Below are 26,914 nucleotides of genomic sequence, written 5' to 3' on the forward strand. Positions count from 1 at the left end.
CTTCTAGCCTATATGTGTCAAAATATTATTGGAAAGCTTTGGAATATTGCATCTTATGATAACTATTTGTATAAAATGTTGTGCTGAAACTTCATAATTATCTGGTTGTGACAGTTATTCTCAAGATTCTTCAGTTTGTCTATCAGTCTGATGATTCAAGTTATTTGGGATAAATATCTAAGAATTGTAATTTTACACTCATGTCTCTTCTCTGGTTGCTAAAGGCTACCAACTTAGTTCACCCAATAGTACCAACCTAATCATTGATTACTAGCAATGGCCCAGAATGTCTTTGGCCCTTATTTATTCTACTTTATTTTAAAGCAATCTCGAAGACAACAGCTAGTGCTATCCCTATTTTTAATTTCCAGAATAATCACAGAAATTGTAAGTAACTTGCCCAAGATCACACAGGTAGTAAATGGCACAATCAGACTCTGGAACCTAGAATTTAAATTTCTGTAATCTTATTTATTTTCTTCTCTGATGTGTCGAGCAGTTTGGCATTTGTATCTATAATTTCTATTATGAAAATTCATCAGTCATAAATTAACATGAATTCTGCTTTTACATAGTCACCACCATTGCTAAGAAAAGGTTGGCAATAGATCAAATTGTTGAGTATAACAAAACAGTTGAGTATACAATTTATTAATTATAAATTAACTCAGAATTAATATGCCATACATATTTAGTATACTTCCACCCTGTTTGCCTATAGCCTGCATCTAGTTTATTATAAAGTCTTGTCAGCTCTACCTCTGTTGCTTTCTTTTGCATCCTCTTTTTTTCCAGGACCTAGATTATTCGATTCAGATACAGTTGAATTTCAGCTGGACTCTGTAGTCTGCACTTGAAGTCTAACCACCATATACAGTTACAAAGAAAAACTAATTTGTATTCCAATAACTACTTTTTTGCACCAACTATAGACTGTGCTATTTTCAGTAGGCAGAATAATGGCTCCCCAAAGATGTCTACTCCCTAATCTCTACAACCTGTGAATATGAATGTTACATGACAAAGGGTCTTTGCAGATGTGATTAAGGATCTTAAAATGGAGAGATTATTCTGGATTATTTGGATGGACCCAGTGTAGTCACAAGCATCCTTGTAAATGAGAGAAGAAGGCAGGAGAGTGAGTATTAGAGAGAGAGAGATGTGAGAAAGACTCTCCCAGCCAATGCCAGCTGTGAAGATGGAGAAGGTGCCATCAGTTAAGAATGTAGGTGGCCTCTAGACATTGGAATTGTAAGGGAATGGATTCTCCCCTAAAGCCTCCAGAGAGAACACAGTCCTGCTGATACCTTGATTTTAGCCCAGTGAGACTCGTTTCAGATTTCTTACCTCCAGAACTGTAAGATAATAAATTTGTGATGTTTTAAGCCACTACGTTTGTGGTGACTTGCTACGGCAGCAACAGGACACTAATACATACACTGCCTCTTTTCCCATTTTAACTTTTCAAGTGATGTTAGTCTTCTCAAATTTCATATTGACTGGGCATTGAGATCCTGCAGGATAAGAGAAATGCCTTGTACTTCAGATGGGTTCCTTGTTCTTTGCCTTCCTCCCAAAGTTCGCCACAAATGATCCTCAGTTTATTGGGTGAGTCTTCACTCTTTGAGACTTGATCTTTAAATATCTAATTATGCTGTTATCTTCTATAGTGTAGAAGTTATTTCAAAGTCACAGCCAAACAGCCTTGTTCAGTTATCAGTTTCTCACTACAGTATGGAAAGGCCCTAAGAAGTCTGAAGACCAATGCTTGGTAAACCACTGCAAAGCAAAGCTTAATGCTCCCTTCCTAAGTTTTTTTAACTGAGCATGAGAACTTCTGAGTATTAAGCTTTTTAAAATGATTATTTTCCTTGGTAATTGCCATTATTAATTTTTAGCTTGGTTGAAGAAGACAACTGCAATATAACATGAAAACATGGCAATCTATAACTTCTGTTATGTAAACTGAATTACTGCCATGGTTTCATTAACTATACAAAATTAATACTATATTATGTAGTAAAGTAACATGGAAAGATGCCTCTGTTCTTGACTAAATTGTGCCTATCCTAGGAGGCTCAGTTTGGAGAGATGCCAGTGGCTTTCAGGGCTTCCAAGTGAATTGCCCACTGGATCATATGTGGTACCTGGTATTCAAATGTTACAATTTCAGTTCAGTTTTATCTCCTATTATCTGTCCTTGGGCAAGTTTCTTCATCTCCCTGGCCCTGGTTTCCCCATTTGTAAAATGAATATAATGTTCTTACAGGGTTGGTATAGGAAAACTAGATAGGTAAGCTATATAAAATTTTAAGTATCGTATAGCATATACTAAGAACTCAAATGCTGTTATATGAATGATACTATGGTAGTGCTATTACAGTATTTTTAACCGAGGTGTTTTGATGTTACCATTAGATGTTTTTAAGTATTTAAACATCAAAGAAACTATTTTATTGTACATTTTAACTGCTTTTTAAACAAAACGTATATGAATTAAAGTTATTAAATTGGTAAAATAGTTTTATAAGAAGATACTTGAATGTGACAGAACATTTGGATTAATATATTGTTATTATTTGAGAAATGAAAATGCCAGTATGATTAAACTTGGAAATGAGAATCCTTTTATCAGAACATATTATTTGGTAACATAAGGAGCATTTGGAGATCTAACATGATTTTAAAATGGAGACTGGTTTGCGCAATGCTACATGAACTAATGACCTAAAGCCAGGCTCTTTATCCGTAAGCCAAATTGCTTTCTGAGCACTCTGTTGCCCTCTAGTGGGTCCACAGTTACCTAGAAACCAGCTCACAGGAGCTACTTCCTGAACAGGATTAAGTATTTGGTTCTACTTTATTCAAAAATAATTTTTGCTATATTTTTAGTACAACTCACAGACTCAGGCCTGGAGAATAAAGCCAGAGTTTACATACATTTTCATGTGCTTTTGTGCATCTTCTAGTAAGGACTAAAGGAAATTCCTTGCATTTATAAAAACTCCTCTTTTAAATTTATTTTTAAATTTAGACTTCTTCCCACCGTACCTATTCACTGACTGAAAGATTAATGACTGGTGGTGATGAAGTATGTAACTTTTTCAGTCTGTAGTTGGACAAGCTATGAAGTATATTGTGTTTTCTGGAGAAGAAGAATGCTAAATTAAGTTAAACAGCTTTTTTAAAAAGGTCCTGATTTATTTCATTTCTGAGCTCTCATTTTGTCAGTAAGATTTCTGTCAAAAGCTAAAGCACCTATTTTAAAGCCACAATTAAAAGAAAAACAAATCAGGATATGATGTGTTTTTGTTTTTTCTTCAAAAAGTCTTACTTTAGTTCATGGGAGTTGACATTATAAAAACACAAAAGCACATAGAAGAAGTTTGGAGAAGGTTTCAGAAATAAATGCAGAAGCTCCTGAAGAACAAATGAATTACCTTGGTCAGGAAAGTTTAGCTCAGAATTTTCAAGATTACTCTCTGCTTATAGAATTACAAAATTATAGAATCATGGATCCAAACAAGACCTCAACAGTCATGTAGATTAAATTCATCATCTTCCAAAAGAAGAAATACCCTACCCCGGAAGAGGTTATAGAACACGATGTCTGTAGCTGATTTCGTTCCTGAGTCCATTTCTGCATTTCCTCCCCAGGATGCTGATAATATCTCATGCAGATCAAAACTACTCAGTTTCAGTTGGTTTCCTCCATTGATGTCCTTGTTCTTGTTGGCTAGGAGCACCTTTTCCTAGTCTCCTAGGCTTGAACTTGCAGTTATTTAAAAAAATTAGTTATTTAATAAAGCCAATTTATTCTTTCCTTTATCCTTTCTCATATGTTTGTTTTTGTCTTTGCATTTCCACAGCTACCAAATTTACATCTGTAATATTTCAGGCCAAGGTTACTGTAATTGACAAGAAATTGGTTGTCTTGTTTTTAGTCTCTTCCTTACCCGTCAACTGTTTTTGTGCCTCGTGTGTAGGCAGAATGGTTAAGATCTTGGATTCTGGACAAAAAAGTCAGTTCATTTCTTGGCTCTGTTATTTGTCTAGTTTTGTCCAAGTTACTTAACCTCTTTGTGCCTTAGTTTTATCATGGATAAGTGGAGCTAAAAATAGTACTAATTATGTAAGTTAATATGAAATGTTCAGGAGAGCACCTGGCCTGTAGTAAGTCATCAGTTGTTATTGTAATTAACCACTATTAATAATGTAAACTACATTAATTTAAAAAGTATTGCTTAAATCATAGTATTCATTTTAGTATATACTGCATCAAGTCCAAACTTTGTAGCTATACATTATATTTAGAGGCCTCACAATGCCTCCAAACTTTCTCTGAACCCACTTCAACCTCAGTGGTGGTGAAACTACTGTACGATTTATTATGTATCATGCACTTGCTTGCTCCAAAGCTTTTTTTCTTAGTGTTCCACTTGTCTACTATATCCTTGTCCCTATTTCCTGCCCATCAAAGATTCAGTTTATGTTGTATTTTGTATTATTCAATATTATCTCCATGAGGAGGTGGTCTTTGTTTTATTCACTGCTGTATTCCCAGTGCCTGCAGCAGTGCCTGGCATTTCCTAGCTGTTCAAATAATTATAGAGTCAATGAATGAACATATGCTTTGAGGTTTTGAGTAAGCCATTCAACTGCTGGGAACTCCAGTTTTTCCATTGGTAAAATGAGAGTGATAAATGATATCTTTCACACAGTGTTATTGGGAAGGTTGAGACAGTGTGCATGAAAATACAATGGAAATTACAAAGGACTATATACATGTAAAAAATGTATCTATTCCTGCTGTTCAGTTCTTATGGATTTTTCAAGACCCAGGTGAAATTGTATTTTCTCCCAGTCAACATTTGTAAATCATTTCAATCTTAAGTAAATTCTCCATGCTCTGAAATTTTATAGAAATGATTAATTGGTCTTTTTTTCTTTTTCAAATGTTATTGGTTAGTAACATTTACCACTTACCACCTTCAAGTTCTTAAGAATTTTATTGTTTAACTTTTTAAGTCTTAGTTTTGTCTCTCCAAGTGTCTCATATGCTGTTTTAGGACTGGGATGATTGTTTAAAATATTTTTTAGCCCATGGACTTCTTACCTGTAGTTTGATGTTTCATAAATACGTTTAATTTTAATTAGTGATAGAGTGGGAACTAGAATTGAAGATTTCTAATTGTGTACCTTTTTCTTCCACCAAACTATGTTGTCTCTTTGAAATATTTTATTAGGAGACAGTTTGTGGGCATGGTTCAACCTCAGAAGAATTTTGGAATCAATGCCTTTGTGACCTTACTATAGCAAAGGCGAATAGTGTTAAGAGATAGTAACTTAAACTGCAGTCGTCTTGATGATGGCCATGTCAAATATGTGCTTTCCACAATTTAGTTGGTTGACAGTTATAGTGTGTATGGGTATATGTGTGTATGTACATATGATGAGAGAATCTGTGCACAGATGTGTGTATGTGGAGGAGTGTGTACACTTGCCCTGAATTTGTTTGCTTGTTGTGCACAATTGTGATACACAGGTTTCATCAGAGGTTGGAATGAAATGATCAAGCTCTATGGTATTATTAATTTAGCTAACCTTTTGAGTACAGTGAAGAGTAAACCATAAGAAAATGTTTGATATGTGTGCAAAATTTTAAGTTTGCTTGGAAGGAAAACCCCAATAAAAATTGAGATCACAATAATGCTTTACTTAGAGCTAAAAATGTAATTCAGAATAAGAGTCAATGAACACTTTCATCTTTACAGTATGCCTTTCACCGTATGTTACATTACTGGACCCAGTTCTACCAGTTTTCTCTCTCACATTAGCTTCTTTTGAAGCTATTTATATAGGCATATCTATGGCCTAGGGGTATGGGACCTTTTTTTAAATATACATATGTGTTTTTACTTATGTAACATACAAATTACAATCTCATTGTAATACCTAAAATTATACCAAATGGAAAACTACTTAAGCTATAAAACATCTTCTTTTAAAAATGCAAATGCCTGTGAGTGCTAGCGTCAGTCACCAGTACCTATGTGTATTGATTCAGATTGTGCTTTACTAATACCTAGCTGAAATCAACTTCACTAAAGCAGTATTGTAGAGTGTCATGTGGCAGAGCACAGGGCATTGGCAGTTTAAATTTAGATTTTTCTTATTTTAAGCTGTCTCAACCTCAGTTCTCATGTTTATAAAGTCAGCTTTTAGGAGGAGGATCAAATGAAATGAAAGAGTATGTGGTAACATTTTGAATATGATGTATCACACAAATATATCACTTTTATTCTTGCCTCTTGTAGGAGCAGCCCTGAGGTATTTGAGCGAACATTTCTGCATAGTCCAGAAAGGGCTTGTGGTGGTATGAGAACACTGAACCAGGAATAGAGGAACGTAAGAGAGGTTTAGAAGGGAGGAGGTTGGTTATGTCAAACCACTCTTCTCTTCTTGCCATTCAGTGAGGTGTTCAGGAAAGAGGCAGTGCTAAGGAGTATAGGGAGAAGTAGTTTTCTGAAACAAAAATTGCATTTTTCCTTAGTAATTGAATGTGGGTGGTAAGAAAGGATATCAGAACTTCCATGTACAGACAGGCAAGGAAGGTGAAAGCTAAAGTAGAGGGACAGTTGTTCAGAATCTTCCCAAGATTCCAGAACCTTGAAAACATCTGTGTAGGTTATCAAGTATCATGTTTGCTGCCTACTTCTTAATGAGTAACAGCAGGTTCTATAAAATGGGAGGTGGGTGCTTCTTTGAAAAGATAGGGAGGATGGGAGAAGGTGTCTCTGTCTTAGTTAGGAAAAATCTCAAGAAATAAAATGGAAAGTTATGAAAAAACTAGCTGAACACCTTAGATCTCATGATTTAATGAGAGAAAAAAAAAAATAGAAACAAAAAAAACAGGCCAACAGGAGACTGCTCAGTACTGACAAATAACCACTGAACCTTAAATAAGCAACTATTTAGTTACTTGATAGTTTTCACCAAGAGGTATTTACTATTCAGCAATTTAATGGGAGTAACCATATACCAGGCTCTTAATTTACTATGCTGGTTCTTCTATTTCTAGGACCTAAGCTCACTTTATATTATTAATTAGCCACATTGTGAATTCAACAAGACGTTTTTGACTTCTCTTGGAATCAAACTGATGTTTATCACACTTTTATGAGGTACCTATTCCAAATTCTGTATAAACCCCTTGCATTTATAGATACGTTTTTAGTAAAGAAGAATAGTTTCCTTAAGCTTAGGCTTTGAGAAAGTCCTGTAAGTATTTAATGTCACATTTAAAAAGAAAGTGTATTTTCCCTATCATATGAATATGGAAACTTCACTTAACGAATCGTGGCAGGATTACTAAACTTAATATTTACTCTTTTAACTTTTTTAAGTTCTCTTTTTAGCTTTCCTTCTTTTGATGTTATGAATCAGTTTTGAAGGATCAGTGACATTTTCTTAGCAATAAAGAAGAAAGCCTCCTTGTGCAGACTTTAATCAGAGTGAAATAGCACAGAAGCATGTTCAGAAATAATCTCTTCATTAATCTCAACCAAAAACATGTTACAATTGAAATACACATATTTATACAATACTTAACTACAAACAGACCAGAAAGACTGCAAAATAATATGATTTGAGATTATTCTAATAGCCTAACAATCTTAGTTTTGCATATGTGTGTGTAAAAGTTGAAGAATCTCATAGTTCTTAATTGATAATGGATAGAAGTTGATTTTCTAGAATGCTGGCTTAGTGTGGCCACTGTATACCAGTTCAAAATGAACCTGTTATGGTGGTAAAATGAGGTGTTCTAAATAGCTCACCTTTTAAATGGGAATTTTACAGAGCTCTTAGTTGACTTATTTGGAAATGTAAGTACTTAATGTTAAGACTGAGGAACCTGGGACTACAATTGAGAAGAGAGGGTTCAGAGGGAGCCTGCTAACTGTCCTTAACTATTTGAGTGATCATAGAAAATGTATGAATTCATTCACTATTGCGCTAAGAAATCGGGCCAGTGGTGTTTCAAGAAAATCTTTTTCAGCTGAATATAATGAACAGCTTCTCAATGAAGCACGTGCTGCTTTCTAACACATGAGCTCATTTTAGTCACTGAGACCAAGTATATAAGCAAGAGTGGAGCAGACATCTGCCAGGAATTCCTCTTTCACATACGCAGTTTGATTAGAGACTTCTAAAGGCCAACTAGCAGCCTCTGAAGCATGCATTTCAGTCTAGAAAAACAGGGTTGGCCTATAGAGTCCGTTGTGATACAGTGTTGTTTGCTGACCTCACATCCACTGTCCCCTTTCTCCCTCCGGTGTGTTCAGATTCTCTCTCCCTTCAGCATGAAGCCCACATAGTTCGGTGCATGTGACTGCTCACCTGCAAGGGTGACCCTGGGTGGCCCTTCGTCTGTTACTAATATTTAGTTCCCTGTGATGGTGATTACTTTGGGAATGGTTGTGTGATTCAGTTTGTGCCAAATATGCTCAAGGAGAGATTTGCTGAGGCCTTCTGGGAAAGATCTTTCCATCTTGTGGGAGAAGTTTTCTCCGAATTTTATTTTGTTGTGAAGTTTAGATCCACGGCAGCCATCTAGCTTCCAACGTGAGAAGAAATTCAGGTCCTGGTAATCTTGGGAACATGGCGTCAGAGCCAGTGGGTTGAGTCAACTCTCAAGTCCCTCCTAACTTGGAACCTTCAATTCCATGAGCCATGCATTGCGTTTCATTTACGCCTGTTTCCTTTGCGTTTTTTTGTGACTCACAGATTATGGATTCTCTTTGGTTACCCTGTTAGAGAAGCTTTGGCTCTATTTTTGGGCTCGTCTTTTTTTTTTTTTTTTTTTTTGGTGAGACAGAATCTTCGCCCTGTCACCCAGGCTGGAGTGCAGTGGCGCCATTTCCGCTCACTGCAAGCTCCGCCTCTGCGTTGGCGCCATTCTCCTGCCTCAGCCTCCTGAGTAGCTGGGACCGCAGGCACCCGCCACTATGCCCGGCTAATTTTTTTTTTTTTTTTTTTTTTAAGTAGAGACGGGGTTTCACCGTGTTAGCCAGGATGGTCTGGATCTGCTGACTTCGCCCGCGTCGGCCTCCCAAAGTGCTGGGATTACAGGCGTAAGCCACTGCACCCGGCCAGTTTTATATAAAGACTGTGGTCCTTTACATTGTGACATTTAAATCACAATCATTCTTTTCTGAAGTGGCTGCATGGCTGTCAAAATCAGAGTTCTTTGAACGAGCTGGAGAACATGCCCCTCTTCCCTAATAAGCCAGAATAATTTGGTGTGCATAGGAAGATTGGAGGTTAAGTGAACGAGACTTCCAGGAGGATTTGTAAGAACACTGTAGAAGTGTTGGGGGTGGGGAGAGAAATGTGACAAGTTAGAAAAATAAGAAATTTGCAGATTTAATGTACTGATGATTTAAAAATTGCTATGATGAACGTTACAATAAGACAAGCAACAAAGAATAATGTGATTGAAAATGATAAAATAATGTTTGGGGAGGCCCAATGTCAAAGGCATCAACACTCAAACTATTTAAATGTATCTTTCCCAAATGGAAATAAGGAAGTTAAGTATTTAGTTAAAATGATTGAGCATAAAAATGGATGAAATATTTTGCATTTAACAGAGACCAATCTGAGATGAATCTTGTATTCATACATATAATGCATCAAAATACAGAATGCAGCTTCTGATTGGCCAAGTTAATTTTAAACCTTAGTATTTTTTATATGTGTACACAGTAACAGAGAATGTATCAAGTTGGTCTGTTCCAAGAAAGTCTAGGTTGAAAACTTGTGTATTTCCTGCCACATTGATACTTAAATACTCAAAGGTGGAATATTTTAAAACCATATAGTACTGTTCTTTAAATCTTTGCTGTTTGTGGAAGTCAGAAGCTAAAATTGAAAATTAGATTTATTGAGATGAATACTTCAAAGGCTGTTTCCTGGTATCTTAATATATTGCTTTGTTTTTTTTTCCAAAACAAATATTTTCCTCTTATTTAAACAATGTTTTCTTTTCTTCAACTATAGTATCTGATGGTCTAATGTTACTGAAAGTGAACATAATAATTTGAGATTTAGAAACTTTATTTTACTCCTAGTTGTAACTTTATTGGAAAATTTTATTTTGTACAGTGAAAATAATTATGTCTGGAATACTCTGAGCACTTTTGACAGTAGCACAACTTACATGAAATAGATAGATTTTTAAAAATTTGATGGTGACTTCATATAAGGAGAGGAATATAGCTCTGAATTGAATTTTTGACACACAATCTTTTATTATGACATCTAGCTGATAAATACTTCAGCCAAATCAGTGTTTTACAGTATCTCTTTTCACTGTCCATTAGATATGGAGCTACAAGCATGCATAAAACCTGGCATCTGCTTTGTACTTCTCATCATTTACTTTGGGGCAATGCCAGTGTCTTGGTTATTGTGTTTAAAGTCTAAATGCTTTAAGAATTCATCTAAGGCAGAACAATTTTTATTGTCTTTATTTTCTTATTGTATTTGAGTGACAGTGATTAAGAGTTTCTTAAGGATAAAGGTGATGGGACAGGATTTTCGAGTAAGAGGCACTTTTGTATGTTTTTTCCTTTGTTTTAAATTTGTTAAACTGTTAACTGTTAAACCCAACACTACTAAAAAAGTTAATACCTGTTAAATGTCAGAATTTTTAAATATGGTAAGATACCAAGATGAATACCAAAATCATCTGCAATCACATCAAGCAGGAGTAATCATTATTAAAAGTTGGGCATATAAATTTCTTTTGTATATCTATTGAAGCATAAATATTTACATTTATACTTTTCCATATAAAATTGTTATAGTAACTTGCTTTTCTTTGACGTAACACATTTTGCTATGTATTTATTCTTTGAAAGATGATTTTCAATGTGTGTGTATTTGTCCCATGCTTGTTTGAATGGGGATTTTTAGCTTTAGCTTCCTTCCTTTACTTTCTACTTAAACATTTTGCTATAATTCTGATAAATACTCTATTTACTGTAATTAAAATGTAAAAACAAGATGTTTTTTCAGTGTAAAAATCCTGGAATATTTTAGGAAAAGGACTTTTAACCCTATAAATACAGCATAGAATTCTGGTCTAGAGAACTAAGTAAATGTCCATACTCCTGGGACTTACTGGGCTGGTTGCTTACCTAGATAGCTGAATATTCTGACTTCTTTTCTGATGTTTGGAAGAAAAATTTGCGTTTGTTTTATAAGTAATTATTGGTAAGTTATTAGCTGTAGTTTGTTTTTAAAATGTATCTACCTTGAAATGCACATACGAAAGGTTTAAAGGCAAATCTAACTTTTTAAAAATCTGAACGTCTATTTTGAGTGTTAGTTTCTTGTGGATTTAACTGATTTTCAGCATTTTATTAATGCCATAGAATTCTAGAAGTATTTACCAATTGAAAAGAATGAAAAGAAAGTATTTAACAATGACTTCTACTAAAGAAGCAATTTTATTTTGTTTTTTCTTTTTCAACTTTTAGCTTCAGGGGGTACATGTACAGGTTTGTTACCCGAGTATATTGCATAATGCTGATATTTGGGTACCAGTGATCTTCTCATTCAGGTATTGAGCAAAGTGTCCAAGAGTTAGTGTTTGAACCCTTTCCCTTTTCCCTACTTTCCCCCTCTAGAAGTCCCCAGTGTCTATTGTTGCCATATTTATGTCCATGAGTATGCGTTGTTTAGCTCCCACTTACAAGTGAAAACATGCCATATTTGGTTTTCTGTTCCTGTGTTAATTCACATAGGATAATGGCCTCTAGCCTCATTGATGTTGCTGCGAAGGACGTGATTTTATTCTTTTTTTATGGCTGTGTAGTAATTCTATGGGATATGTGTACCACATTTTCTTCAGCCAGTCCACCATTGAGGGACACGTGGGTTGATTCCATGTCTTTGCTACTGTGAATAGTGCTGCTATGAACATGCCGAGTGCATGTGTCTTTTTGGTAGAGGATTTGTTTTGTTTTGGCTGTATACCCAATAATGGGATTGCTGGGTTGAATGGTAGTTCTATTTGTAGTTCTTTGAGAAATCTCCAAAGTACTTTCCAAGGTGGCGGAACTAATTTGCATTCCCACCTACAGTGTTTAAGTGTTCTCTTTTCTTTTTAGCCTTACCAGCATCTGTTGCTTTTTGACTTTTTAAGCCATTCTGACTGGTGTGAGATGGTATCTCATTGTGGTTTTAATTTGCAGTTCTCTGGTAATTAATAATGATGAGCATTTTAAAAGTATATTTCTTGGCTACTTGTATGTCTTCATTTGAATAGTGTTCATGTCTTTTGCCTATTTGTCTTTTCTTTTTTTCTTTTTTTTTTTGAGAAGGAGTATTGCTCTGTCACCTAGGCTGGAATGCAGTGGCTGGATCTCGGCTCATTGCAACCTCTACCTCGCAGGTTCAAGCAATTCTCCTGCCTCAGCCTCCCAAGTAGCTGGGATTATAGGCACTGGCCACCACGTTTGGCTGATTTTTTGTATTTTTAGTAGAGACAGGGTTTTGCCGTGTTGGCCAGGCTGGTTTCAAACTCATGACCTCAGGTGATCTGCCCGCCTCAGCCTCCCAATGTGCTAGGATTACAGGCATGAGCCACCGTGCCTGGCCAATAGGGTTATTTGTTTTTTTTCTTGTTCAATTGTTTAAGTGAAGAAGCAGTTTTAAATGTGAAAACGGTTATTGTTAATTATAAGATTGTAATTAAAATATTCTTCATGATTCTAATTAGAATGTACCTTATTGATACTTTATTAAGTTTAGGCACAGTGCGAAAAGCATTGCTTATATTATCTCATTGAAACTTTAAAATTACCCAGTGAGATAGACCTATTATCCCCATTTTACCAATTGGTAAACTAAGGTTCAGAGAACAGGATTAAGTGGTTTACACACTTTTACAGAGCCAGTACCTGATTAAGCCAGGACTCAAACTCAGATCTGGCAGTCTCCAAAGCTGGAGTTCTTAACCACCATGCTTAGACACAAAATTTGGTTTTCCATTTTCATGGTATTTTTCTGGAACTCTGCTGTCCCTGCACTTGCTCATTTATGAGATGTTTGTCCCGTGAAGCTGTATCCATTATGAAGTTTATGTAAAGCAAAATAAGATACTTCTTGTTAAAGAGATGGGAATGGGAGGGGCTAGATGGGGCAGTCAAAGGAAGTGACAACTAGTTTCTGTTACTTTATGCTCTTGTAAAAATAGAGAAAAGATTGTGAATTTCTTTACTTTTATGAAATGTTTTAATTTCTGTAGAGTTGCCATGCATTATTCAAGATTATAAAATGATTTTAATTTCAGGAGCAGACAGATTTTCTGATGAGGATTTCAAGCTGTGTAATTATGAAACCCATATAGGTTAAAAGTTCAGAACTCGTTAGCTTAATCATTAAAAAATAACCAATTCATAAGCATGGCATTTCATTTGAGAGGGGTACAGTTGCAGTATCATTTACTAAAGGACCCTTGGATTCTGCTTCATGTCCCACCACACACTGAGAATGTACACGACTGTATACCACATAGTTTACTCTATATTATTGAATAATTTATAAAGAAAATTCGTATTTTATGTTGGTAAATTAGATGCCACAATGTAGGGCACATTTCTATAATTTTTTAAATAATTTTTTAAAAAGTTTTCTTGGCACCTTAAAAATTCAAGGAAGTTAATGAATGAGTGCCAAGTATCAAAAAGGTTAATTAGAACCTGTTACATAGTGTTGGAGTGTACATCTAGGAAATGATTTCTAAAATTTTTCCAGAAATGGCATAAATGTTTCAGAATAAAATATAAGAAAATGAGTGCTCAGGTGTGAAGGAAAATTTGTACTGTGCTAAAGTACACATAACATGTACCATCTTCATCATTTCTAAGTATGCAGTTCTGTGGCATTAAGTGCATTCACATTGTTGTAAACCATCACCACTACTCATCCCCAGAATTTTTCCTCATAACAATATTTTTTATTTTGAATAAAATCATGCAGATATTATTGAGAATATGTTTGGATTCATACAGATGCTTGGAATCTTCAGAGGTTTCAATGTATGAGTATATGTAAAGATGAACGTTGAAATTGTAGCTCTTGTTACTTCAGGTAAGACATATGACATCCATTGATGCAACTGAAATCTTAACCAGCTTTTGAAATACTGTCAGAGTCATGCATATTTTCTTCGGGATGAAAGGATATTGAGAGGAAAACTATATTCAAATATAAACAATCTTCATAAAGAACCATCTGAGGTGATTAAAGATACCGTGATCATCAAACAGTTAAAGGTAGAAAATAAAATACGGTGTTTATGAGAATTTTGACTGGCATGAAGATTTTAATGCATATTATCTTGCTTTGCTAATCAAGGTGATTGAGATGCACTTGCCTGTTAAATAGAACTTGCTTGTGGCTTTTAGTTATCAGAGATTTTACATTTATCCTCTCTTCATTTGAATGCTACATAAACCCTCCCCGTTGAATCTGAGGGGGTCACTCATTTTTTTCCTACAGTGCTCCTCTTATATATTGAGAATATTTTTCCCCTAATGCTTGGAGAATAACAAAAAAGAATTTTTTATTGGTTCATTTCATGCTTGGTAAGATTCCAACTGTCAAAACATTATAAAATTTTGAACCTAGAGGCACATTTCATCACCAGAGTACTAATTACTGCAGAGAACTGGAGCGAGTCATTATGTAGTAGTATTTATTAGAGCTGCCCAATTTTAATGTTTTTTGGACCAGAGACACTTAAATAAAAGGTTAAGCTGTTTGGGCACAAAAGAAGGAAGAAAAACTGCTCAGTGCTTGCAACACATCAAATGTAGTGCAGGAAAGGTAGAATTAATTGAAAACTATGCACTTACTTTCACTGACACTCAGCATCTTATTTTCAGGGATGAGCATGGCAGGTGTAATTCTTGGTTTATTTTCACTTTGTTTAGTATTAGGAGCCGATTATGTGCTGGGCACTGGTGATATGAGGGAAACGTGAAAGACAAGGGTCTCCCTTCATGAAGTCCATATTCTTGTGGGGAAAGGAGATAATAAGCAAAGCATCATTTATAATATAGCAAGTAATGCATGCTAGTGGCTATGAAGACACACATATTGGAGTAAAAGAACAGAGAGTGAGTGGTTGGGGGAAAAGGCATTTTAAATCAAGCAGTTAAAGGAGGCTCCTCTAAGGAAGTGACATTTGAGAATAGCAGTGAATAAGGGCATTTAAACAATTAGTCATTTAATAATTTAAGCATACAAATACCTCTCACATAATTCATGTAGCATGAAGTACTAGAAAATAACAAAAATAAGGAAAAAATGAAATAAAATATACTATTAAATATATTAATGTCTGTTAAATATCATCTATCAAGCCACTGACTAGATAGTAAGCTGGGGAGGAGAAAATATAAAAATGTGTCTCTATACTTGGGAAAATTACAGTTGTAGTGAATCATTGTGGCTTGCTTAAGAGTAGGTGAACAAGCAGTCCAAAGCAGTGAAGTGTGTGGAGGCAGCAGCAGGTACTTAAGTTTGACCGAATGCTAACCAAATGCATTATAAGGTGATTGTTGACTATTTGTTCCTTCACCTCCACCCTTCTTCCATCCGCAACTGACACTATGCGATCCTTTAGTGCTGATTATATTTCTATTCTAAATACTTGGTTCATAATAGGTACTCAGTAACAGTTCTTTGATTGGGTGCATGGATGAGTGAATGAAGACAGAAGACAGGCTTTAAACTTTTTTCAAGTATGGTTTAGAAGAAAAAAAGTGCAGTTTTGCATGTCTTTGCAAGGGTGAAATTTATTTCAGTTTTAAGAGTAAGGAGAATTGGGAGGCTGAGGTGGGAGGATCTTGAGGTGAGGCGATTGAGACCATCTTGGCTAACACAGTGAAACGCTGTCTCTACTAAAAATACAAAAAATTAGCTGGGTGTGGTGGCGGGTGCCTGTAGTCCCAGCCACTCGGGAGGCTGAGGCAGGAGAATTGCTTGAACTCAGGAGGCAGAGGTTGCAGCGAGCGAAGATTGCACCACTGTACTCCAGCCTGGGTGACAGAGCGAGACTCCCGTCTCAAAAGAAAAAAAAGAGTAAGGAGAAATCCATCCAGATTTGAGAAGAAAATAAGGGACAATGGAGAGAAGTCAAAATGCCAATGACAGCTGATAGAAGAAGACTCCAGAAAATTGGATGGGGTGTGGTGACTAACCTAGGTAGGAGTTCACTTTGAAAAATATGAAATAGCATTTTTCTTCAAAGACAGGAGAAACATAAGTTGAGTTGGACGTGAAGAAAGATTTTAAGGTATAGACGTGAGGAAAGATTTTAAGGAGAAAAGTCTAGGGTGATGATCTTGGTCACATTTTAGTGGAGGTAAAAGAAAGGCCATCTGAAATAAAGAGGGACTGGAAGTCCTTGAAAACAAATGAGTTTCAGAATTGGAAATTTTTTAGATTTTAGGAAGGTAGTAGATGCATCTACTGTATACTACGTAACACTCCTCATATGGTCTTTGGCAGTACGTTGTAATCATAGACATTAATATTTCCCTAGCAAAACACTAATATTTATACCTGGTGAAATAATGATGATAGTTTCCAGTCAATATAGTTTGTGCCAAATGTACACAAAGTAGATAAGAAAGCATGCTTGGATATTGGAATAATGGATAAGGGATTGTGGACCTGTGCAATTTGAATGGCCCATTTTTGTTTGCAGGAATGGCTGAGATGAATGAGATTGTTTAAGATTTGAAAAGTAGCGGGATTATTTTGAGCAGGGGAGCCAAGTAGCTGCTATGATGTCTGACACGGTGGAGTGGTTTCTCAGTGAACCACATCAGCACATTGCTGTGCTCTCTTCCTACACATGCATCTGTGTGCTCTGATGCCCAGGAACCTGAATGGAAATCCAGACCAGATGAAGCCTGAGTGAGACTGCAAGTTTATTATGGTGGTGTTATTATTGTCAGGAATGTGTTCCAGAGGCACTGAGAAGCTTAAATTGTGAGATCAACATATGCTTTAAGATCCAAAGGTTAAGCAAGACATGAAGTTGCTGATGTTTTTAGGACTGTTTTTTGAGGAAACCACTGTTACAACCTTTTGGCTTCTTTATATGGATTTTTTTCTACATAAGTTGACATATTATTGAAAATTTTCTTGATATTTTATATTTTTATCACAAAGGCCAAGCAGCATGCCTAGATACATCTAGTAGATGATGGATAACTAAATAAATTATTGTAACTATGAATTATAGCTTGTTAGAAATGACCTTTCATGACTAAATGAATTATTATGTGTTTGTGCATACACACAAAACTTTGTGCTATGTTTTCCGTGCAGGATTGCAATAAGCCGTTTTTCAATATTGATGTGGAAATTCTGTGTATGTTAAATTATGTCTGTGGAGATTTGTGTTCATTGACTTCATATAGTCTCAAGTAGAATACGGTAGAAGTGCCAAGCGATGATTCCTTAATGTTAAAATTTTAAAAAATGGTAATGGAGAAAATCATTCTACGAGTTTCATGTTTTCAGCTTTTAATTTTACCTTGAAAATATTCCCTACTGAAGACTGTGAAGCTCTACCCAGTGGAGGCCACAGGGAGATCCTGGCATGGGAGTCAGGAGGGGTGAGGAGCAGGCTGAGAGATCCCTTTGGAAACTTCATCTCCTGGTCAGTATCTCCCCCATCAAAACTCCTGGCCCACAGCAGGGTGAGGATAGAACTCAAGGGTCAATGTCTCAGAACTGGGAGAAGCAAGTCCTCTTTTGTAACTGAGGAAACCTGTTTGACTATGTATAAATAAAATATTCTAATTATAGAGACAGATTTTTTTTTTAATTGATTTGTTTTATAATTTTTTTTGTACAGACAGAGTCTCACCATATTGCCCAGGCTGGTTTCAACTCCTAGCCTCAAGCAAGCCTTCTGCCTCAGCCTCTCAAAGTGCAGGGATTACATTGTGCCCAGCTGGAGACAGATTTTTGATGTGTGTACTTGTGTTTATGACACACATGATTTGTGACTGTGGAAGAATTAAATATCTTTCATATAGAAGAACTAACATATATAGCATGCAGCCTTGCTTTTGACATTACAAATTATAAACATAAACATTTTGGTTATTAGATTTCAGAAACGATCTCCTAGTATTAGAATGAAGACATAGATAAAGATATTCAGGTTTTGGAATTCTTTGATCAAATCCTGGTAATAGTGAAATAATGTAATTATATCACTTTCACCTGTACAAAATTCTCCTAAATAGTTTCAGTACTTATAAGAACTTTATATATTAGTCACATCAGATAATTTAATTTCCACTTTTGTTTCTAGGGATTTACATCCTAAGTCTAATGTAAAATTCTTCTCATAGAATTGTACCAGAGTAATTTTTTATGTTAAAATGTATCCTCAAGGGCACAGTATATTCTTTTACGTTTCAATATTGTTTGTGGTCAGAAACCACAAAGTCTTTTCCTGGTGGCATTTGTTTTCAAAGCTATGATCAAGTATCACCTACATAGGTAGTCATATGTATAGGAATTTTAAAACGTCTTCCTTAACAGCTTTAAATTATCCACCTGGACTGTGGAATGCTAAAAGATACTGTTCTCAATATTTTTGGGGAGCCAAGAACAAATTAAAAATCTTACTCTGGTGGACAGGATTTTCTAATTTATCATAATACATCTCAAATATAAAAGGCTAAAACTCAGTTGAAATATAAATGATGTGTTTGGGAGCAAGCTACTGAGGGAATGCGTGAATAATGCTTGTTGCATTCCTTTTGTTATAGTTTATTCCTAGATTTTCTTACCCTTTTGGAAAAAAAAAATTCGGTTTCCAGAATTCTAAGGTAAAAATGCTTGGATAGTCACGTTAATTTGATACAAAGTTCTGATAAAAGTGTTCAAGAATGCTCAGGTTTGCCCTTACATCATGTCAGTACCCAATAAAACATTTTCTACATGGTAAAGAACATACTGCAGGATTTTATGTGAGGGAAAAAGTACCAAGAGAGAAAACATAAGTGAAGTTCTGCCAGACTGTTGTGGAATTTCTGTGAGTTTTGGGTCAATGTATGTGGTTCCAGAATTAAATTAACTCATGTGGAAAGAACCAGCCTTAAGAACTTTAGTGTGAGCATGTGCGTCTTTTATTATTCCACTTTATTATTCTCTTTTATAACCTCTAGATTATAATATCACAGTACATGCTACCTTTGGCTCTCTTTGAAGGTCAGCTGCTGTTGAACACAGTGGACCATCTGCCTAGTGCCTCGTGAAGCAGATGACTTCTCCATGACAGTGTCATACGTTTGAGGTGTTCAGTGGGGGAAATAAATGTCTATACAGGTTAGGTCCCAATTTTCGGGGTTAAACACTGAGGCATCTTAATGTAACCAAAATCAGGCAAGAAAACAATTTCCAGACTAGGAATATCGTGGCATTACAGGCTAAAACTTTAAGGGTCATCACACTTTGTATACTCAGAATTTTATATTTCTCTCAGGATCAAGCATTTGCTAATAGTCAAAGGATTATTAACTTTAAAGGACTTTAAATGTTTAAGTGATTGTGAAATAATGGTTAGTGCACTTTTTAAAGTTTTTTTATTTTTCACAGGCTAAAAATAATCATAATTAAATATTGTTTAACCTTCTGGGGAAAACAGGGCCTTTTCCAAAAACAGAAAAAAATAAAATTTTATTAGTTTCATTGGCTTGTAGAGTTACCTATTTAATACTTCTATTTCTTACATTAAAATAAGATTTCAGAAAAATTCTCTGAGAAAGTGATCAGGTCTTCTTCCTTCTTTTCTTAAATTGAGCTTAAATGGTTGGGTAAAGGTAGCGTATATTTGGGAAGACGTTGTCCTGATGGAAAGACTTTTAATTCAAGTTCTTGCAGGTCAAGGCTTAGGATAATAGAAATCTATCATCTAAGCCTCTGGTTGACTGGCACGTACTGTCTAAGAAATGCTGTTTCCATATATTCCAAATAGAGGGAAAAAAGATTATGAAAAAGATCTCCAGAACATGCAGTGATCCCTTGATGTCTGTTAAAGCAAGTTTAAATTCTTTGCCCTGGGAGGAAATTGTTAGACTAATATGTATGTTGAGATATTTGATAGATTTTTAAAAGTTGTGCTTGCAGTCATTTGAAGAAATGTGAGGCATGCTCATGTGGTAGAATTTTAGATATGGGCTCAAAGTCTTGGGCATTCATTGGGGCTCTGTCCACCATTTACTGACTGGCTGATTTGGATGGGGGTTCTCTGTCTCCCTGGACCTTGCCTTTCTCCTTCCTGTTCTCGAACGAGTTGCACCTGCTTCATTGATTCTCAATTACCGATTTGAAGAGGGATTCCATTAGAAGACCCTGGGAAACTTACACAGATTCTTGTTCTGTCTTCTATGTTGGGGTCCTGGAGTCTGTATGGGGTCTTATGCTGTTTTATTTATTGTTGTGTAGTTTTGTCTTCTCTCTAATTACTGTCACTGACACAAGTGAAAACTCTTAAGTGGAAATGTAATAGCAGTCCTTCAAGTATCTGAACTGCTGGTCTAAAAATTCTAGCCCAGAGGATGTTGAAACCAGACCTAATAGTGATATTGTTGATGAAGAGGGTGAGTAAAGGAGTTTTCTTTCGCCTGTTGCAAGTCCCTTTAATCATTGCCTTTGTAGAATTAAGCAAATCATCTCTCTAAATTTTTAAATTTAATATTGATGTTGTGGCCATTATTACTATGTCATAGCTTAACCAGTTTAATTATCCATAGTTCTGAAGATTTCCTTTAGGACTAAAAATTAAATTATAGCATATTTAGTATGTTCTGATAACTGGGCTTAAATAATTACTTATTTGTTTTATAGTATTGAGACAGCCACTTAACACCTTTGATTTTCCTCTTCTCCCCATATTTCCAGAATACTGACACTGCTTGTCTCACAACAAAGTTTATGAAGAAAAATGAAATGCCTGAGAACTTTAAACAAGACTCTAGATTGATTTTTATTGCCTTTTTAATAGTTCATTGTGTATATGTAAATTACATATTAAATATATGAACAGATAGTAAAGTTTTCTAATGGTTATATTAATGATATCTAACAGCTACTAATAAGTAGATAATAGGTATATGTGATCTCTGTGTTATGTCTTATAACTGCATGTTCTCTCAATTATCCAAAAATAAAAAATTATATATCTTTTTTTTTTTTTTTGAGACAGAGTCTTGCTCTGTGCCAGCTGGAAATACAGGCATGTGCCACCATGCCCAGCTAATGTTTTTTATTTTCAGTAGAGATGGGGTTTTGCCATGTTGACCAGGCTGGTCTTGAACTCCTGACTTCAATTGATCTACCCGCCTTGGCCTCCCAAAGTGCTGGGATTACAGGCGTGAGCCACCCCACTCCGTCAACTATTCTTACCTCCATTTTACAAGTGGGAAAACAAGTATGCTGAAAGGTGAAGTAACTTCCATGTTCCTGTAGTTGGAAATGGAAGAATTGGGATTTAATCCAAGGCAGTCTGACTCTGGAATCCAGGCATGTAACACCAATGATTTGAAAATGTAGACCAAATCTCTAAGCTTTTGTTTGGTAAGAAAATCAATACTCCTTGATCCCTGATATATGATGAATTTAGACTGTATAACAAATAGTCTTTATCATTTCACAGAGGGCATTTATATCATACCATTTATGAAGGGAATTTATATCGTACATTCCCAAGTTATGTTTATGAAAGAAAATGATTAACAAAAATCTTTAACGGTTTGTGTACTCTACAAAGTAAGTTTGGACATTATGGTTTAAAAATTGTGTTAGGACTTTACTGCTTCATCAGAGCTTGCCATTTCCAGGAACAGGTTAGACATTCTGACATTGTTAAATAGGCTGGGCGCGGTGGCTCACACCAGTAAGCCCAGAACCTTGGGAGGCTGAGACAGATGGATCACGAGATTAGGAGATTAAGACCAGCCTGGCCAATATGGTGAAACCCCATCTCTACTAAAAATACAAAAATTAGCTGGGCATGGTGGCAGACGCCTGTAATCCCAGCTACTTAGGAAGCTGAGGCAGGAGAATCACTTGAACCCGGGAGGCAGAGGTTGCAGTGAGCAGAGATCACGCCACTGCACTCTAGCCTGGGTGACAGAGCGAGACCCTGTCAAAAAAAAAAAGCAAACTTTTTCCTTTTTATTAGCAACGTAATCCATGTAAAAGAGTAACTAATATGATTGATATATAAAGCAATCAAAGAAAAATCATGTATCATGTACTTACTGCCCAGCTTAAAAAATAGAGTAATACCTTTTAAATTTGTATGTGCTGTCCCCCAGTCATAGTCATCTTCCTCCCACCCCAATAAGTTTATCATTATACCAATTGGTATTATAGAATATTCCATATGTATATATCCCTAAATAATGTATGGTTGAGTTTTATATGTTTTAGGCCCCTATGTGTTGTGTTATTGTATGTATTCTTCTGTAATTTTTTCAGTCAATTTATTTTTGGATTCATCCACATTCATGCACGTAAGTTTGGCTTATTAATTTCACTGCTGTAGAGTGTTTGTAATATGACTGTATTTGAACTTATTAATCCTGATTTATCCTTCTTCCTACTGAAGGACATTGGGCTGTATATAGTTTTTCTGTTGCTTTATTCTTCAGCATGCATGTTTTGCCCCTCGCAGCACATGGGCAAGAATGTATATCTAGGGTAGAAGCATAGGAGGATATTTACTGGAATAAATATTTTTTGAGATAAGTATTTTCATAATTTACGAGATGATGCCAAGTTGTTTTCCAAATTCAGTGTGCCAGTTCCAAATTCAGTGTGCCAGTGTAAATGTTCTTAATGCCACAAAACTGAATCCTTAAAAAATGGTAAATTTCATGGTCTGTCCATTTCATCCCAGTAAAAAAAATAGAAAAAAAATAGGTTCATTGGAATAAAATAGACATACCATAAAATTTACCATTTTTTAACTATGCAGTTTTGTGGCGTTAAGAACATTCACATTGTTGTGTAACTGTCCCCACCATTTATCTCTAGAATTTTTTTCATTTTCTCCAACTCAGGCTCTGTGCCCATTAAACACTAGTTTCCTGTTTTCGCCCTTCCCATCAGACCCTGAAAACCACCATTCTCCTTTTTGTGTCTATGAATTTGGCTATTCTAAGTACCTCGTATAAGTGGAATTATATGATATTTGCCTTTGTGGATCTGGCTTATTTTACTGAGGGTTGTCTTGTATTTTTTCTGCCCAGCCCTAGAATCAATCAGTTCCCCAATAAGTTCTTCTTCCTTTGATTGGAGAATGGTATTTGGAAAGGTCTAGGTGGTAGTTGTGCTCTGAACTGCTGGTTTGTTATCATTTATAGGCTCTCTCAGTGTACAGAGGTAGGAAATATATGTATGTTTATTAACACATGCATGTATGCACATTTATATTTATTTTTAAACCTACCCTTCTGTATATCTATCAAAATCAATAGGTCTTACCTGTATCTGTGATTCTTGTCCCGTACTGCAGGGTTAATCCTAGCTTTCCTTCTCTCCTCATTTATAGCTCTGTATTTCTGAGAATGGAAATGTGGCTGTCATTATCCACAATAGATATTTTCCCATTTGTATATATATACAATACAGTTTCAGATTTGCTAACCTATAACCCTGTAAAAAAAAAAACATTTACTAACTATAGTATTTGTATACGTAAGTACTGTTTTTCACACATAACCCTTTTCCTTATTAGACCAAAAAACCCAAACTCTCTTAAATATCATGAGTTTCATGTTCTTATTTCCTTATTTATTTTTTTCTGTGTTTTTTAAATCGGAGCTTAAGATCTTGTCCATTCTGAGATTTAGTTATTATATATGAGCCAATGAATACTTTACTTTGCCTACATTAGTTTCAGTTTCTGTCACTTGTAACCAGACTGTCCTGACACTAAAGCACAGTGTGACTGGTCAGTAATTTTTTCCTTTCCACAAAGAATAAAATGAGAAACATGTTCTGCCTTAGGGAAATTATTTCCAAAGAGGAAAACCAGATTCAGCGAGAATATGCACATAAGTACTCCAGATTATTTGAGAATACCTTATTCTAATGTCTGATTATCTCTATGATATCAAATCATAAGAAATTAAAGCTCTGATAACTTCATTCCTCACTATAATTTACAAACACACCCAGAATGAACTCATGGCAAGTCGTAAGTATCTACTACCTAATCACTTTGCTTGTGGATTCACTATTCACTTTCCAATTTGACAATGTGTTATAGTGATGTGCTATAATTTTCATTTTAAGCTATACAACAGAAATGATATTACATTTAATGGCTGAATGGCTTTCATGTTACAATTAGAGGTATCCTAAGCAATAAGAGTTGACAAATTATCCTTTAAAAACAAAATTACAGGACACTCTCAAAGAACCAGCTTTTGAAAGGCTTACCAATAAGGCATCCTTGAAGCGAATACAGAGTATGCTTTACTAATCTCTACGAAACTGTTGGTATTGAGTTTGTAGTTGCTTTTGAAAGGGGAGTGTTCTTTAGAAACCCTAGTGTTCAGAAGTCAAGAATGAAGAAGTACTTCTAAGAAAATAAAATAATTAAAATAGTAGTTATTACCCAATCACTTTTAAAATTTAATATGGGATCCCTGTGCCTAATGAAGACTCTGTATTTAATCTCAGTAAAGTTTACTTCCCTGTGATTCTGACAAATTTTAAGAGCAAAATTCTTTTTAAAATGTATTCTTGAAAACCATTCATTTTTCTAGTGGGTGGATTCTTTTTCCTGCAGATTTCACCAGACAAGAATTTTTATTTTCATTAGAAAAATCTGCTCTTCAGGCTATTTCAGTTTATTCAACTTTTTCTAAAGCAGATGCTGTTTTCCTTTTTTTTCCTGCTGCTGTTGAATATGAAACTGAGTATTTCTGGCACTTGATCAATTAAAACATAAATCGTAAGCCAAACTACTTTCTTTTGTGACCAAACTTCTGTGCAAAACATATGAGAAGACTTTAGTCATATTCCTCTGTTTGAAATTTGCAAGGCGTCTTAGAGAAGATCTTCTATAGAAGAGAAGAGTTTCGGGGATGCTTGGCTCCTTGCAGCCTAATTGAGGCATCTGCTCACTGCAGACCTTTCACATATGCTCCTTTCTCCCTTTACTGCCAGGGATACTCCTGTAAATCTTCTGTGAATCTGCCCTGGTCAATGTCCCATCCTTTGAGCTCCCATTCTACATTGCTTTTTCTTAAATTCAATGTGTCATCTAGTTTTTTAATTATCTCCCTGCTCCATGAAACCAGCATTCCTCAGTTTGAACTGTCATTTGCCTGGCATGCAGATTCATAGGCCTCAACCCTGATGTATTCAAGTGAGACCATGGGTTTACATTATTGACAAATGCTGCAGAAAACTCTTATGCATGCTGATATTTGAACAGTACTCACCAAATGAGTACTTTAAATGTAGGAACTAATTATTAATTGCATTTGTATCTCAGCAGAGCATTTATTAGAAGCTCAATAAATGCTTATTGAATAAACATCAAGATATTGAGCTCTTTATTATCCCTAAGAGATAATAATAGTCTCCAGTCTGGTTGCTATTGGCCCACTTACATCTGGTATGGAGTTAACAGTGTAGTGCCTTGCTACTCAGAGTGTGGGCCACAGACCAGCAACATGAGCATCACCCAGAAATGAAGAGTCTTGGGCCCCGCTCTGGACCTACCAAATCAGAGCCTGCATTGTAACAGTAACCTTAGTGATTTGTATATACATGAAAATTTGAAAAACACTGGCTTAGAGGGCCAGAGTTGTACTGCCATCTTGGAATGTAGTGGGGAAGATTTTAATCCATCAGACAAGGTGTGACTCTTCAATGAGAACATGGAACTTTAAGCACTAAAGGATGTACTTGGGGAGATTGGGTCCTCTGAGGGGAAGATAGTGGAAATGGGCTGTATGTAAAATTATTGCGTTGATGCAAAAGCAGTTGCTGTTTTTGCTATTAAAAGTAATGACAAAAATGCTATGGAAGAAGCGTGTATGGATAAGGTTATCTGATGTCTAGGTTGTTGTAGGTTGGGGCGGATACTTGGGAGAAATTTCATTCACTCATATTTCCATTCAAGATTTGCTACAATGGACTTTGCACCTCATTCCCTTAATTATTGAAGAGTGAACCAGTTAATAGTGATTATAGGCTAAATAAAGTGATCTAAGATTTAGAAGCATGAAGCACAAGTACTTTTGTGTAAAACCCAAATATTATTTAACTCTGTAGGAAATAGATTTAGAGAAACCTGAGACTTGGGTACTCAGGTCTAAGAATTTTGGCTTAATATTAAAATATTTTTAACTCTTTTAAGTCCAACAGTATGCTTTTATGAATAATTAATTAAAAATTGTTAATGACCCTCATAGACTTTTTCTCCTAATTCAGTCCACTTGCAAATGCTAGGTAAGAAAATGCTATTTGAATCTTTCCATTTTCCCACGTTTTTAAAACTCTTCTCCTGTTTTTCCCCATGTTAGCCCTGCCATGTGAACAAGTGACAGTTTTTTTCCTTTTGATGGTATTTCAGCTAGTTTAGGTGTCTGCTGGAGTTGGTGGTGGCATGGAGAGAAGACAGGAATTGTTTAGGGGCTAGAGAATAAGCAGTTGAACAGAAATCCAAAGGAATGATGAACATTATAGAATGAGTAGTGAGAACTGCAGCGAGAGCTGCAGTCGCCTCTGTCAGATAAAGGCAGGTGGCTAGGTAGTCACAGAGCCAAATTGGGAACCA

General features: G+C 35.6%; 1 protein-coding gene across 4 annotated transcripts in view; it reads left to right on the forward strand.

The window, feature by feature from the left end:
- PARD3B (par-3 family cell polarity regulator beta) overlaps window positions 1-26,914 on the forward strand; it is a 1,097,854-nt gene that overhangs the window by 143,728 nt on the left and 927,212 nt on the right. The window lies entirely within an intron of this gene.

Source organism: Theropithecus gelada, chromosome 12, assembly GCF_003255815.1.
Source record: "Theropithecus gelada isolate Dixy chromosome 12, Tgel_1.0, whole genome shotgun sequence".
NCBI lineage: Eukaryota > Metazoa > Chordata > Mammalia > Primates > Cercopithecidae > Theropithecus > Theropithecus gelada.